Genomic DNA, 16,532 nt, shown 5'->3' on the forward strand with positions numbered 1-16,532 from the left:
TCAGTAAAAAAAAAAAAACTTTTGTCTTTACAATTCTTACAAAATAGTTTTTTTTAGTAAAATTCACAAATATACATTTCTCCAGGCATTATTAGTCATTTTGCATGTTTGGTTTAGGAGTTGTGTTTAAATAACTGTTATTTTGAATATGGCAGTTATATTGTCATTATGAGTAAAACCCAATTTTTGTATTTGTAAACCTTACCTAAATACCTAATTCTGGTAAAACTCACATAGATTCAATATTACAGGCATTTTTAGAAGTTTTGCAAGTTTGGTTTTGGAGTTATGTTTATTTAACTTTCATATTTAGTATGACAGTTATACTGTCATATTAAGTAAAAAAAAACTAACTTGTGTCTTTACAAACCTTATAAAAAAACATTTTTTTCCAGGAAAACTCACAAAGATACATTTCTCCATGCATTATTAGCCTTTTTGTATTTGTGGTTTAGGAGTTATGTTCAAATAACTTTCAGATTGAATGTGACAGTATACTGTCATTATGAGTAAAACCTAATTTTTGTATTTGTAAAACTTACCAAAAATACCTGATTCTGGTAAAAATCACATAGATACAATATTGCAGGCATTTTTAGACATAATGCATGTTTGGTTTTGGAGTTATGTTTATACAACTTTCATATTTAGTATGACAGTATACCATCATATTGAGTAAAAAAAAAAAAACTTGTGTCCTTATAAACCTTACAATTTTTTTCCCCCAAAACTCACAAAGATACTTTTCTCCAGGCATAATTAGCCATTTATCATGTTTGGTTTAGGAGTTATGTTTAAATAACTGTCATATTGAGTGGGGTAGTTATTGTATTGTGTGTCATTATAAATAAAACCTATTTTTTGTATTTGTAAACCTTACCAAAATACCTGATTCTGGTAAAACCCACACCGATACAATATTACAGGAATTTTTAGAAATAAAGCATGTTTGGTTTTGGAGTTATGTTTATATAACTTTCATATTTAGTATGACAGTTATACCATCATATTGAGTAAAAAAAAACTAATTTGTATCTTTACAAATCTTACAAAATATTGTTTTCCAGTAAAATTCACAAATATACATTTCTCTAGGCATTATTAGTCATTTTGCATTTGTGTTTTAGGAGTTATGTTTAATTAACTGTCATATTGAGTGTGGCAGTTATATTGTCACTATGAGTAAAACCCAATTTTTGTATTTGTAAACCTTACCAAAATACCTGAATCTGACAAAACTCACATATATTCAATATTACAGGCATTTTTAGACGGATTGCATATTTGGTTTTGGAATTATGTTTATATAACTTTCATATATAGTATGACAGCTAAACTGCTAAATTGTGTAAAAAAACTAACTTGTGTCTTTACAAACCTTACAAAATATTTTTTCCAGTAAAACTCACAAAGATACATTCCTCAAGGCATTATTAGCCATTTTGTCAGTATACTGTCATTATGAGTAAAACTAATATTTTGTATTTGTAAACCTTACAAAAACAACTGATTAGAGTAAAACTCACATGGATACAAAATTATAAGCATTTTTAAACACAATGCATGTTTGGTGGCAGTCAATATGGCAGTTATACTGTCATTATGAGTAAAACCTATTTTTTGTAATTGTGAACCTTTCCAAAATACCTGATTCTGGTAAAACTCACATAGATACAATATTACAGGCATTTTTAGACATAATGTATGTTTGGTTTTGGAGTTATATTTATATAACTTTCATATTTAGTATGACAGTTATACCATCATATTAAATAAAAAAAACTAACTTGTGTCTTTATAAACCTTACAAATTATTTGTTTCCAATAAAACTCACACTGATACAATTCTCCAGGCATTATTAGCCATTTATCATGTTTGGTTTAAATAACTGTCATATCAAATGTTGCAGTTATACTGTCATTATGAGTAAAACCCAAGTTTTGTATTTGTAAACCTTACCAAAATACCTGATTCTGGTAAAACTCACATAGATTAAATATTACAGGCAGTTTAAGACATATTGCAAGTTTGGTTTAGGAGTTTGGTTTTGGAATTATGTTTATATAACTTCCATATTTAGTATGACAGTTATACCATCATATTGAGTAAAAAAAAAACTAACTTTTGTCTTTACAAACCTTACAAAATATTTTTTTCTAGTAAAAATCACAAAGATACATTTCTCCAGGCATTATTAGCCATGTATCATGTTTGGTTTAGGAATTATGTTTAAATAACTGTCATGTTGAGTGTGGCAGTTATATTGTCATTATGAGTAAAACCTATTTTTTGTATTTGTAAACCTTACCAAAATGCCTGATTCTGGTAAAACTCATATATATACAATATTACAGGAATTTTTAGACATAAAACATGTTTGGTTTAGGAGTTATGTTTAAATAACTGTCAGATTGAATGTGACAGTATACTGTCATAGTGAGTTAAACCAATATTTTTGTATTTGCAAACCTTACAAAAACAACTGATTCTAGTTAAACTCACAAGAATACAATATTACAGGCATTTTTAGACATAATGCATGTTTGGTTTTGGAGTTATGTTTATAATTGTTTTACATCTAGTATGACAGTTTTACTGTCATATTGAGTAAGAAAAAAATAACTTGTGTCTTTACAAACCCATTCATCCATCCATTTTCTACCGCTTATCCCCTTTGGGGTCGAGGGGGGCGCTGGAGCCTATCTCAGCTACAATCGGGCGGAAGGCGGGGTACACCCTGGACAAGTCGCCACCTCATCGCAGTCTTTACAAACCTTACAAAATTGTAAAACTTAAAAAGATACATTTCTTCAGGCATTATTAACCATTTTGCATGTGTGGTTTAGGAGTTATGTTTACATAACTGTCATATTGAATGTTGCAGTTATACTGTCATTATGAGTAAAACCTATTTTTTGTTTTTGTAAACCTTACCAAAATTCCTGATTCTAGTAAAACGAACATAGATTCATTGGTTTTGGAGTTATGTTAATATAACTTTCATATTTAGTATGACAGTTTATCATCATATTGAGTAAAACATTTAACTTGTATCTTTATAAACCTTACAAATTCGTTTTTTCCAGTAAAACTCACAAAGATACATTTCTCCAGGCATTATTAACCATTTTGCATGTCTGGTATAGGAGTTATGTTTACATAACTGTCATATTAAATGTGGCAGTTATACTGTCATTATGAGTAAAACCAAATGTGTGTATATCTAAACCTTACCAAAATACCTGATTCTGGTAAAACTCACATAGATACAATATTACAGGCATTTTTAGACGTATTGCAAGTTTGGTTTTGGAGTTATGTTTATTTAACTTTTATATTTAGTATGCCAGTTATACTGTCACAATAAGTAAAAAACTAACTTGTGTCTTTACAAACCTTACAATTTTTTTTTTTTTTTTCCCAGGAAAACTCACAAAGATACATTGCTCCAGGCATTATTAGCCATTTTGCATTTGTGGTTTAGGAATTATGTTTAAATACCTGGCATGTTAAATGTGGCAGTTATATTGTCATTATGAGTAAAACGTAATTTTTGTATTTGTAAACCTTACCAAAATACCTTATTCTGGTAAAATTCACATAGGTACAATATTACAGGAATTTTTAGACATAAAACATGTTTGGTTTTGGAGTTATGTTTATATAACTTTCATATTTAGTATGACAGTTATACCATTATATTGAGTAAAAAAAAACAACTTGTGTCTTTATAAACCTTACCGTATTTTCCGCACCATAAGCCGCCCCGTGTTGTAAGCCGCATCTAACTGCGCTAAAGGAATGTCAAAAAAACAGTCAGATAGGTCAGTCAAACTTTAATAATATATTAAAAACCAGCGTTCTAACAACTCTGTTCACTCCCAAAATGTACGCAAATGTGCAATCACAAACATAGTAAAATTCAAAATAGTGCAGAGCAATAGCAACATAATGTTGCTCGAACGTTAATGTCACAACACACAAAATAAACATAACGCTCACTTTCTGAAGTTATTCTTCATTCATAAATCCCTCGAATTCTTCTCCTACGGTGTCCGAATTGAAAAGTTGGGCGAATGTGGGATCCAAAATGGCCGGCTCCGTCTCGTCGAAGTAATCGGAGTCAGTGTCGCTGTTGTCCAGCAGTTCTGTGAATCCTGCCTTCCGGAAAGCTCGGACCACAGTTGTGACCGAAATATCTGCCCAGGCATTTACGATCCATTGGCAGATGTTGGCGTATGTCGTCCGGCGCTGTCTCCCTGTCTTGGTGAACGTCACGTGTGTTCGCCTTCTGTCATCCACTGTTCCCACGCAGTTAGCAGTCTAGCTTCGAATGCTCTGTTGACACCAATATCTAGCGGCTGGAGGTCTTTTGTCAATCCACCCGGAATGACGGCGAGTATTGAATTAAGCGCGTAAGCGTGTCTCTTAATGTGATGTTATGAGCTAGCAAATATAACAACTACACTACCCAGCATGCAACGATAGTGACGAGCATGCGCGGTAGCCCTGAGAAGCGTTGTTGTATGTGCTGGCAGTTAGAATGTGGTTATGAGCACGCTGTGAGTAAACGTTGAGAACTCAGTTAACACGCCTCGTCTGCATTATTTATAATTAGACAGACAACACACTTAATAGGAGCCATTTTGGGGTCTTTACATAAACACACAAATGGAAATGAAACGCCACATATCCCAGCATGCACCGCGCGCTTCTTCTACGGGGAAAAAAGATGGCGGCTGTTTACCGTAGTTGCGAGACCTAAACTTTATGAAAATTAATATTAATATTAACCCATATATAAGGCGCACCGGATTATAAGGCGCACTGTCAGCTTTTGAGAAAATTTGTGGTTTTTAGGTGCGCCTTATAGTGCGGAAAATACGGTACATTTTTTTTTTTCCAGCAAAACTCACAAAGATACATTTCTCCAGGTATACTTAGCCATTTATCATGTTTGGTTTAGGAGTTATGTTTAAATAACTGTCATATTGAGTGTGGCAGTTATACTGTCATTATGAGTAAAACCTAGATTTTGTATTTGTAAACCTTATTAAAATACCTGATTCTGGTAAAAATCACATAGATACAATATTACAGGCATTTTTAGACATAATGCATGTTTGGTTTTGGAGTTATGTTCATATAAAATTTACATTTATTATGACAGTTATACACATATTGACTAAAAAAAACTAACTTGTGTCTTAACAAACCTTACAAAATATTTTTATTTTCCAGTTAAACTCACAAAGATACCTTTCTCCAGGCAGAATTAGCCATTTAGCATGTTTAAATTAGGACTTATGTTTAAATAACTGTAATTTTGAACGTGGCAGTTATACTGTCATTATGAGTAAAACCTACTTTTTGTATTTGTAAACCTTACCAAAATACCTGATTCTGGTCAAACTCACATAGATTTAATATTACAGGCATTTTTAGACATAATGCATGTTTGGTTTTGGCGTTATGTTTATATAACTGTCATTTTGAATGTGGCAGTTATACTGTCATTATGAGTAAAAAAACTAACTTCTGTCTTTACAAACCTTACAAAAAAATTGTTTTCCAGTTAACCTCACAAAGATCCATTTCCCCAGGCTTTATTAGCCATTTAACATGTTTGGCTTAGGAGTTATGTTTGAATAACTGTCATATTGAGTGTGGCAGTTATACTGTCATTATGAGTAAAACATATTTTTTGTATTTGTAAACCTTACCAAAAAACCTGATTCTGGTAAAACCCACATCGATACAATATTACAGGAGTTTTTAGACATAAAATATGTTTGGTTTTGGAGTTATGTTTATATAACTTTCATATTTAGTATGACAGTTATACCATCATATTGAGTAATAAAACACTAATTTGTATCTTTACAAACCTTACAAAATATTGTTTTCCGGTAAAATTCGCAAATATACATTTCTCTAGGCATTATTAGTCATTTTGCATTTGTGTTTTAGGAGTTATGTTTAAATAAGTGTCATATTAAGTAAAAAAAAACTAACTTGTGTCTTTACAAACCTTATAAAAAAAAAAAATTTCCAGGAAGACTAACAAAGATACATTTCTCCAGGCATTATTAGCCATTTTGTATTTGTGGTTTAGGAGTTATGTTTAAATAACTTTCAGATTGAATGTGACAGTATACTGTCATTCTGAGTAAAACCTAATTTTTGTATTTGTAAACCTTACCAAAAATACCTGATTCTGGTAAAAATCACATAAATACAATATTGCAGGAATTTTTAGACATAATGCATGTTTGGTTTTGGAGTTATGTTTATACAACTTTCATATTTAGTATGACAGTATACCATCATATTGAGTAAAAAAAAAAAAACTTGTGTCCTTATAAACCTTACAATTGTTTCCCCCCAAAACTCACAAAGAATACTGTCACTATGAGTAAAACCTAATATTTTGATTTGTAAACCTTACCAAAATACCTGATTCTGATAAAACTTACATATAATAAATATTACAGACATTTTTAGACTGATTGCATGTTTGGTTTTGGTGTTATATTTATTCAACTTTCATATTTAGTATGACAGTATACTATTTTTTCCTGTAAAACTTACAAAGATACATATCTCTAGGCATTATTTGACATTTTGCTTGCATGGTTTAGGAGTTATGTTTAAATAACAGTCAGATTGAATGTGACAGTATACTGTCATAGTAGTTTTTTACATAATGCATGTTTGGTTTTGGAGTTTTGTTTAAATAATTGTCATATTGAATGTGGCAGTATACTGTCATTATGAGTAAAACCTAATGTTTGTATTTGTCAACCTTACCAAAATACCTGATTCTGGTAAGACTCAATATTACAGGCATTTTTAGACAAAATGCATTTTGGTTTTGGAGTTATGTTTATAAAACTTTCATATTTAGTATGACAGTTATACCATCGTATTAAATAAAATAAAAATAACTTGTGTCTTTATAACCTCACACATTATTTTTTTCCAGTAAAACTCACAAAGATACATTTCTCCAGGCATTATTAGTCATTTATCATGTTTGGTTTAGGAGTCATGTTTAAATAACTGTCATATTAAATGTTGCAGTTATACTGTCATTATGAGTAAAACCCAAGTTTTGTATTTGTAAACCTTACCAAAATACCTGATTCTGGCAAAACTCACATAGATTCAATATTACAGGCAGTTTAAGACGGACTGCAAGTTTGGTTTAGGAGTTTGGTCTTGGAATTATGTTTATCTAACTTTCATATTTAGTATGACAGTTATATATTGAGTAAAAAAAACAACTAACTTTTGTCTTTACAAACCATACAAAATATTTTTTTTCTAGTAAAACTCACAAAGATTCATTTCTCCAGGCATTATTAGCCATTTAGCATATTTGGTTTAGGAGTTATGTTTAAATAACTGTTATTTTGAATATGGCAGTTATACTGTCATTATGAGTAAAACCCAATTTTTGTATTTGTAAACCTTACCAAAATAACCGATTCTGGTAAAACTCACATATATTTAATATTACAGGCATTTTTAGACGGATTGCAAGTTTGGTTTTGGTGTTATATTTATTCAACTTTCATATTTAGTATGACAGTATACTATTTTTTCCTGTAAAACTTACAAAGATACATTTCTCTAGGCATTATTTGACATTTTGCTTGCATGGTTTAGGAGTTATGTTTAAATAACAGTCAGATTGAATGTGACAGTATACTGTCATAGTAGTTTTTTACTCAATATGCCAGTAATGTTCTTAAAATCCTGAGATAATGCGAAAAAAGCAATAAAAATGTTTTTCAACATAATTCCTACACCAAACATGCAACATGTCTAATAATGCCTGAAGACATGTATCTTTGTTAGTTTTACTAGAAAATGTATCTTTTGTAAGTTTTGCAACGACGCAAGTAAGTTTTTTTAATTCAATATAACAGTATAACTGTCAAACTAAATGTATAATTTATATAAACATAACTCCAAAACTGAAAATGCATTATGTCTAAAAATGCCTAAAATGTTGTATCTATGTGAGTTTTACCAGAATAAGGTAATTTTGTAAGGTTTACAAATACAAAAATTGGTTTTTTTCTCATAATGACGGTAGAACTGCTATATTCAATTTGAGAGTTATTTAATTATAACTTCCTAACCACACATGCAAATAGGCTAATAAAGCCTAAAACAATGCATCCTTGTGAGTTTACTCGCAACATATGCTATTTTAAGGCTTGCAAACACAAAAAGTAGTTTTTTACTGATTATGACAGTAATGTTCTTAAAATCCTGAGATAATGCGAAATAAGCAATAAAAATGTTTTTCAACATAATTCCTACACCAAACATGCAACATGTCTAATAATGCCTGAAGACATGTATCTTTGTTAGTTTTACTAGAAAAATGATCTTTTATAAGTTTTGCAAAGAGGCAAATAAGTTTTTTTAATTCAATATGACAGTATAACTGTCATACCAAATATGAAAGTTATATAAACAAAACTCCAAACCTAAACATGCATTATGTCTAAAATTGCCTGTAATATTGTATATATGTGAGTTTCACCAGAATCAGGTAATTTGGTAAGGTTTACAAATACAAAAATTTTTTTTTTTTCAAATGACAGTATAACTGCTACATTCAATTTGACTGTTATTTAAACATAACTTCCTAATCACACATGCAAATAGGTTAATAAAGCCTAAAACAATGCATCCTTGTGAGTTTTACTCGAAACATATGCTATTTTAAGGCTTGCAAACACAAAAAGTAGTTTTTTACTCATTATGACAGTAATGTTCTTAAAATCCTGAGATAATGCAAAATAAGCAATAAAAATGTTTTTCAACATAATTCCTACACCAAACATGCAGCATGTCTGATAATGCGTGAAGATATGTATCTTTGTTAGTTTTACTAGAAAAATTATATTTTGTAAGTTTTGCAAAGAGGCAAGTTAGTTTCTTTAATTCAATATGACAGTATAACTGTCATACCAAATATGAAATATATATAAACATAACTCCAAAATTGAACATGCATTATGTCTAAAAATGCCTAAAATATTGCATCTATGTGAGTTTTACCAGAATCAGGTAATTTGGTAAGGTTTACAAATACAAAAATTGTTTTTTTTTCATAATGACAGTATAACTGCTACATTTAATTTGACTGTTATTTAAACATAACTTCCTAATCACACATGCAAATAGGTTAATAAAGCCTAAAACAATGCATCCTTGTGAGTTTTACTCGAAACATATGCTATTTTAAGGCTTGCAAACACAAAAAGTAGTTTTTTACTCATTATGACAGTAATGTTCTTAAAATCCTGAGATAATGCGAAATAAGCAATAAAAATGTTTTTCAACATAATTCCTACACCAAACATGCAACATGTCTGATAATGCGTTAAGATATGTATCTTTGTTAGTTTTACTAGAAAAATTATATTTTGTAAGTTTTGCAAAGAGGCAAATAAGTTTTTTTAATTCAATATGACAGTATAACTGTCATACCAAATATGAAAGTTATATAAACATAACTCCAAAACTGAACATGCATTATGTCTAAAAATGCCTAAAATATTGTATCTATGTGAGTTTTACAAGAATCAGTTATTTTGGTAAGGTGTACAATTACATACATTAGGGGTTTTCTCATAATGACAGTTAACTGCTACATTCAATTTGACTGTTATTTAAACATAACTCCCTAACCACACATGCAAAAAAGGTTAATAAAGCCTAAAACAATGCATCCTTGTGAGTTTTACTCGAAACATATGCTATTTTAGGCTTGCAACCACAAAAAGTAGTTTTTTACTCATTTTGACAGTAATGTTCTTAAAATCCTGAGATAATGCAAAATAAGCAATAAAAATGTTTTTCAACATAATTCCTACACCAAACATGCAACATTTCTAATAATGCCTGAAGACATGTATCTTTGTTAGTTTTACTAGAAAAATGATCTTTTATAAGTTTTGCAAAGAGGCAAATAAGTTTTTTTAATTCAATATGACAGTATAACTGTCATACCAAATATGAAAGTTATATAAACATAACTCCAAAACTAAACATGCATTATGTCTAAAATTGCCTGTAATATTGTATATATGTGAGTTTCACCAGAATCAGGTAATTTGCTAAGGTTTACAAATACAAAATTTTTTTTTTTTTCATAATGACAGTATAACTGCTACATTCAATTTGACTGTTATTTAAACATAACTTCCTAATCACACATGCAAATAGGTTAATAAAGCCTAAAACAATGCATCCTTGTGAGTTTTACTCGAAACATATGCTATTTTAAGGCTTGCAAACACAAAAAGTAGTTTTTTACTCATTATGACAGTAATGTTCTTAAAATCCTGAGATAATGCGAAATAAGCAATAAAAATGTTTTTCAACATAATTCCTACACCAAACATGCAACATGTCTGATAATGCGTGAAGATATGTATCTTTGTTAGTTTTACTAGAAAAATTATATTTTTTAAGTTTTGCAAAGAGGCAAGTTAGTTTTTTTAATTCAATATGACAGTATAACTGTCATACCAAATATGAAAGTTATACAAACATAACTCCAAAAATGAACATGCATTATGTCTAAAAATGCCTAAAATATTGTATCTATGTGAGTTTTACAAGAATCAGTTATTTTGGTAAGGTGTACAATTACATAAATTAGGGGTTTACTCACAATGACAGTTAACTGCTACATTCAATTTGACTGTTATTTAAACATAACTCCCTAACCACACATGCAAAATAGGTTAATAAAGCCTAAAACAATGCATCCTTGTGAGTTTTACTCGAAACATATGCTATTTTAAGGCTTGCAAACACAAAAAGTATTTTTTTACTCATTTTGACAGTAATGTTCTTAAAATCCTGAGATAATGCAAAATAAGCAAAAAAAATGTTTTTCAACATAATTCCTACACCAAACATGCAACATGTCTAATAATGCCTGAAGACGTGTATCTTTGTTAGTTTTACTAGAAAAATTATCTTTTGTAAGTTTTGCAAAGAGGCAAGTTAGTTTTTTTAATTCAATATGACAGTCTAACTGTCATACCAAATATGAAAGTTATATAATTGGGACGGCGTGGCGCATTGGAAGAATGGCCGTGCGCGACCCGAGGGCCCCTTTGTTCAATCCCCACCTAGTACCAACCTCGTCATGTCCGTTGTGTTCTGAGCAAGACACTTCACCCTTGCTCCTGATGGGTGCTGGTTAGCGCCTTTCATGGCAGCTCCCTCCATCAGTGTGTGAATGTGTGTGTGAATAGGTAAATATGGAAGTAGTGTCAAAGCGCTTTGAGTACCTTGAAGGCAGAAAAGCGCTATACAAGTACAACCCATTTATCATTATTTATTTATAAACATAACTCCAAAACTGAACATGCATTATGTCTAAAATTGCCTGTAATATTGTATCTATGTGAGTTTCACCAGAATCAGGTAATTTGGTAAGGTTTACAAATACAAAAATAGTTTTTTTTCATAATGACAGTATAACTGCTACATTCAATTTGACTGTTATTTAAACATAACTTCTTAATCACACATGCAAATAGGTTAATAAAGCCTAAAACAATGCATCCTTGTGAGTTTTACTCGAAACATATGCTATTTTAAGGCTTGCAAACACAAAAAGTAGTTTTTTAATCATTTTGACAGTAATGTTCTTCAAATCCTGAGATAATGCGAAATAAGCAATAAAAATGTTTTTCATCATAATTCCTACACCAAACATGCAACATGTCTAATAATGCATGGATACATGTATCTTTGTTAGTTATACTAGAAAAATTATCTTTTGTAAGTTTTACAAAGACTCAAGTTAGTTTTTTTAATCCAATATGACAGTATAACTGTCATACCAAATATGAAAGTTATATAAACATAACTCCAAAACTGAACATGCATTATGTCTAAAAATGCCTAAAATATTGTATCTATGTGAGTTTTACAAGAATCAGTTATTTTGGTAAGGTGTACAATTACATAAATTAGGGGTTTACTCATAATGACAGTTAACTGCTACATTCAATTTGACTGTTATTTAAACATAACTCCCTAACCACACATGCAAAATAGGTTAATAAAATCTAAAACAATGCATCCTTGTGAGTTTTACTCGAAACATATGCTATTTTAGGCTTGCAAACACAAAAAGTAGTTTTTTACTCATTTTGACAGTAATGTTCTTAAAATCCTGAGATAATGCAAAATAAGCAATAAAAATGTTTTTCAACATAATTCCTACACCAAACATGCAACATGTCTAATAATGCCTGAAGACATGTATCTTTGTTAGTTTTACTAGAAAAAGGATCTTTTATAAGTTTTGCAAAGAGGCAAATAAGTTTTTTTAATTCAATATGACAGTATAACTGTCATACCAAATATGAAAGTTATATAAACAAAACTCCAAACCTAAACATGCATTATGTCTAAAATTGCCTGTAATATGGTATATATGTGAGTTTCACCAGAATCAGGTAATTTGGTAAGGTTTACAAATACAACATTTTTTTTTTTTTCATAATGACAGTATAACTGCTACATTCAATTTGACTGTTATTTAAACATAACTTCCTAATCACACATGCAAGTAGGTTAATAAAGCCTAAAACAATGCATCCTTGTGAGTTTTACTCGAAACATATGCTAATTTAAGGCTTGCAAACACAAAAAGTAGTTTTTTACTCATTATGACAGTAATGTTCTTAAAATCCTGAGATAATGCGAAATAAGCAATAAAAATGTTTTTCAACATAATTCCTACACCAAACATGCAACATGTCTGATAATGCGTGAAGATATGTATCTTTGTTAGTTTTACTAGAAAAAATATATTTTGTAAGTTTTGCAAAGAGGCAAGTTAGTTTTTTTAATTCAATATGACAGTATAACTGTCATACCAAATATGAAATATATATAAACATAACTCCAAAATTGAACATGCATTATGTCTAAAAATGCCTAAAATATTGTATCTATGTGAGTTTTACCAGAATCAGGTAATTTGGTAAGGTTTACAAATACAAAAATTGGTTTTTTTTCATAATGACAGTATAACTGCTACATTCAATTTGACTGTTATTTAAACATAACTTCCTAATCACACATGCAAATAGGTTAATAAAGCCTAAAACAATGCATCCTTGTGAGTTTTACTCGAAACATTTGCTATTTTAAGGCTTGCAAACACAAAAAGTAGTTTTTTACTCATTATGACAGTAAAGTTCTTAAAATCCTGAGATAATGCGAAATAAGCAATAAAAATGTTTTTCAACATAATTCCTACACCAAACATGCAACATGTCTAATAATGCCTGAAGACATGTATCTTTGTTAGTTTTACTAGAAAAAATATATTTTGTAAGTTTTGCAAGAGGCAAGTTAGTTTTTTTAATGCAATATGACAGTATAACTGTCATACAAAATATGAAAGTTATATAAACATAACTCCAAAACTAAACATGGATTATGTCTAAAAATGCCTAAAATATTGTATCTCTGAGAGTTTTACAAGAATCAGTTAATTTGGTAAGGTGTACAATTACATAAATTAGGGGTTTACTCATAATGACAGTTAACTGCTACATTCAATTTGACTGTTATTTAAGCTTAACTCCCTAACCACACATGCAAATAGGTTAAAAAAAAGCCTGAAACAATGCATCCTTGTGAGTTTTACTCGAAACATATGCTATTTTAAGGCTTGCAAACACAAAAAGTAGTTTTTTACTCATTATGACAGTAATAAATGGCTAATTATGCCTGGAGAAATGTATCTTTGTGAGTTTTACTGGGAAAATATTTTTTTGTAAGGTTTATGAAGACACAAGTTATTCTTTTTTTACTCAATATGATAGTATAACTGTCATACTAAATATAAAAGTTGTATAAACATAACTCCAAAACCAAACATGCATTATGTCTAAAAATGCCTGCAATATTGTATTTATGTGATTTTTACCAGAATCAGGTATTTTTGGTAAGGTTTACAAATACAAAAATTAGGTTTTACTCACTATGACAGTATACTGTCACATTCAATCTGATAGTTATTTAAATATATTGTAACTCCTAAACCACAATTACAAAATGGCTAATAATGCCAGGAAAAATGTATCTTTGTGAGTTTTCCTGGAAAACGTTTTTTTTTATAAGGTTTGTAAAGAAACAAGTTAGTTTTTTCACTTAATATGACAGTATAACTGTCATACTAAATATGAAAGTTAAATAAACATTACTCCAAAACCAAACTTACAATACGTCTAAAAATGCCTGTAATATTGAATCTATGTGAGTTTGACCAGAATCAGGTATTTTGGTAAGGTTTACAAATACAAAAATTGGGTTTTACTCATAATGACAGTATAACTGCCATATTCAAATTAACAGTTATTTAAACATAACTCCTAAACCAAACATGCTAAATGGCTAATAATGCCTGGAGAAATGTATCTTTGCGAGTTTTACTAGAAACAAATATTTTTAAGGTTTGTAAAGAAATGTTGTTGTTTTTTTTTACTCAATATGATGGTATAACTGTCTCTCTGAGCTGCCACCTTAACGTGGTAGAGGAGTTTGCGTGTCCCAATGATCCTAGGAGCTATGTTGTCCGGAGGCTTTATGCCCCCTGGTAGGGTCTCCCAAGACAAACTGGTCCTATGAGGGATCAGACAAAGAGCAGCTCGAAGACCTCCATGAATAATAAAAAACAAGGACCCAGATTTCCCTTGCCCGGACGCGGGTCACCGGGACCCCCTCTGGAGCCAGGCCCGGAGGTGGGGCACGATGGCGAGCGCCTGACATGGGGCCCGGCCGGGCACAGCCCGAAGAGGCAACGTGGGTCCCCCCTCCAATGGGCTCACCATCCATAGCAGGGGTCATAGAGGTCGGGTGCGATGTGAGCTGGGCGGCAGCCGAAGGCAGGGCACTTGGCGGTCCGATCCTCGGCTACAGAAGCTAGCTCTTGGGACGTGGAACGTCACCTCGCTGGGGGAGAAGGAGCCTGAGCTAGTGCGCGAAGTGGAGAAGTTCCGGTTAGATATAGTCGGACTCACTTCGACGCACAGCAAGAGCTCTGGAACCAGTTCTCTCGAGAGGGGCTGGACTCTCTTCCACTCTGGTGTTGCCGGCAGTGAAAGGCGACGGGCTGGGGTGGCAATTCTTGTTTCCCCCCGGCTCAGAGCCTGTACGTTGGAGTTCAACCCGGTGGACGAGAGGGTAGCTTCCCTCCGCCTTCGGGTGGGGGAACGGGTCCTGACTGTGGTTTGCGCTTACGCGCCAAACCGCAGCTCAGAGTACCCACCCTTTTTGGATTCACTCGAGGGAGTACTTGAGAGTGCTCCCCCGGGTGATTCCCTCATGCTACTGGGGGACTTCAATGATCATGTTGGCAACGACAGTGAAACCTGGAGAGGCGTGATTGGGAAGAATGGCTGCCCGGATCTGAACCCGAGCGGTGTTTTGTTATTGGACTTTTGTGCCCGTCACAGATTTTCCATAACGAACACCATGTTCAAACATAAGCGTGTCCATATGTGCACTTGGCACCAGGACACCCTAGGCCGCAGTTCCATGATCGACTTTGTAGTTGTGTCATCGGATTTGCGGCCTCATGTTTTGGATACTCGGGTGAAGAGAGGGGCGGAGCTTTCTACCGATCACCACCTGTTGGTGAGTTGGCTGCGATGGTGGGGGAGGATGCCGGACAGACCTGGCAGGCCCAAACGCATTGTGAGGGTTTGCTGGGAACGTCTGGCAGAGTCTCCTGTCAGAGAGAGTTTCAATTCCCATCTCCGGAAGAACTTTGAACATGTCACGAGGGAGGTGCTGGACATTGAGTCCGAATGGACCATGTTCCGCGCCTCTATTGTCGAGGCGGCTGATTGGAGCTGTGGCCGCAAGGTAGTTGGTGCTTGTCGTGGCGGTAATCCTAGAACCCGTTGGTGGACACCGGCGGTGAGGGATGCCGTCAAGCTGAAGAAGGAGTCCTATCGGGTTCTTTTGGCTCATAGGACTCCTGAGGCAGCGGACAGGTACCGACAGGTGTGCGGCTTCAGCAGTCGCAGAGGCAAAAACTCGGACATGGGAGGAGTTCGGGGAAGCGCTGGAAAATGACTTCCGGACGGCTTCGAAGCAATTCTGGACCACCAGCCGCCGCCTCAGGAAGGGGAAGCAGTGCACTATCAACACCGTGTATGGCGAGGATGTTGTTCTGCTGACCTCGACTGCGGACTGTGGATCGGTGGAGGGAATACTTCGAAGACCTCCTCAATCCCACCAACACGTCTTCTTATGAGGAAGCAGTGCCTGGGGAGTCTGTGGTGGGCTCTCCTAGTTCTGGGGCTGAGGTTGCTGAGGTAGTTAAAAAGCTCCTCGGTGGCAAGGCCCCAGGGCTAGATGAGATCCGCCCGGAGTTCCTTAAGGCTCTGGATGCTGTGGGGCTGTCTTGGTTGACAAGACTCTGCAGCATTGCGTGGACATCGGGGGCAGTACCTCTGGA

This window comes from Nerophis lumbriciformis, linkage group LG23, assembly GCF_033978685.3.
Source record: "Nerophis lumbriciformis linkage group LG23, RoL_Nlum_v2.1, whole genome shotgun sequence".
NCBI classification, from domain to species: domain Eukaryota; kingdom Metazoa; phylum Chordata; class Actinopteri; order Syngnathiformes; family Syngnathidae; genus Nerophis; species Nerophis lumbriciformis.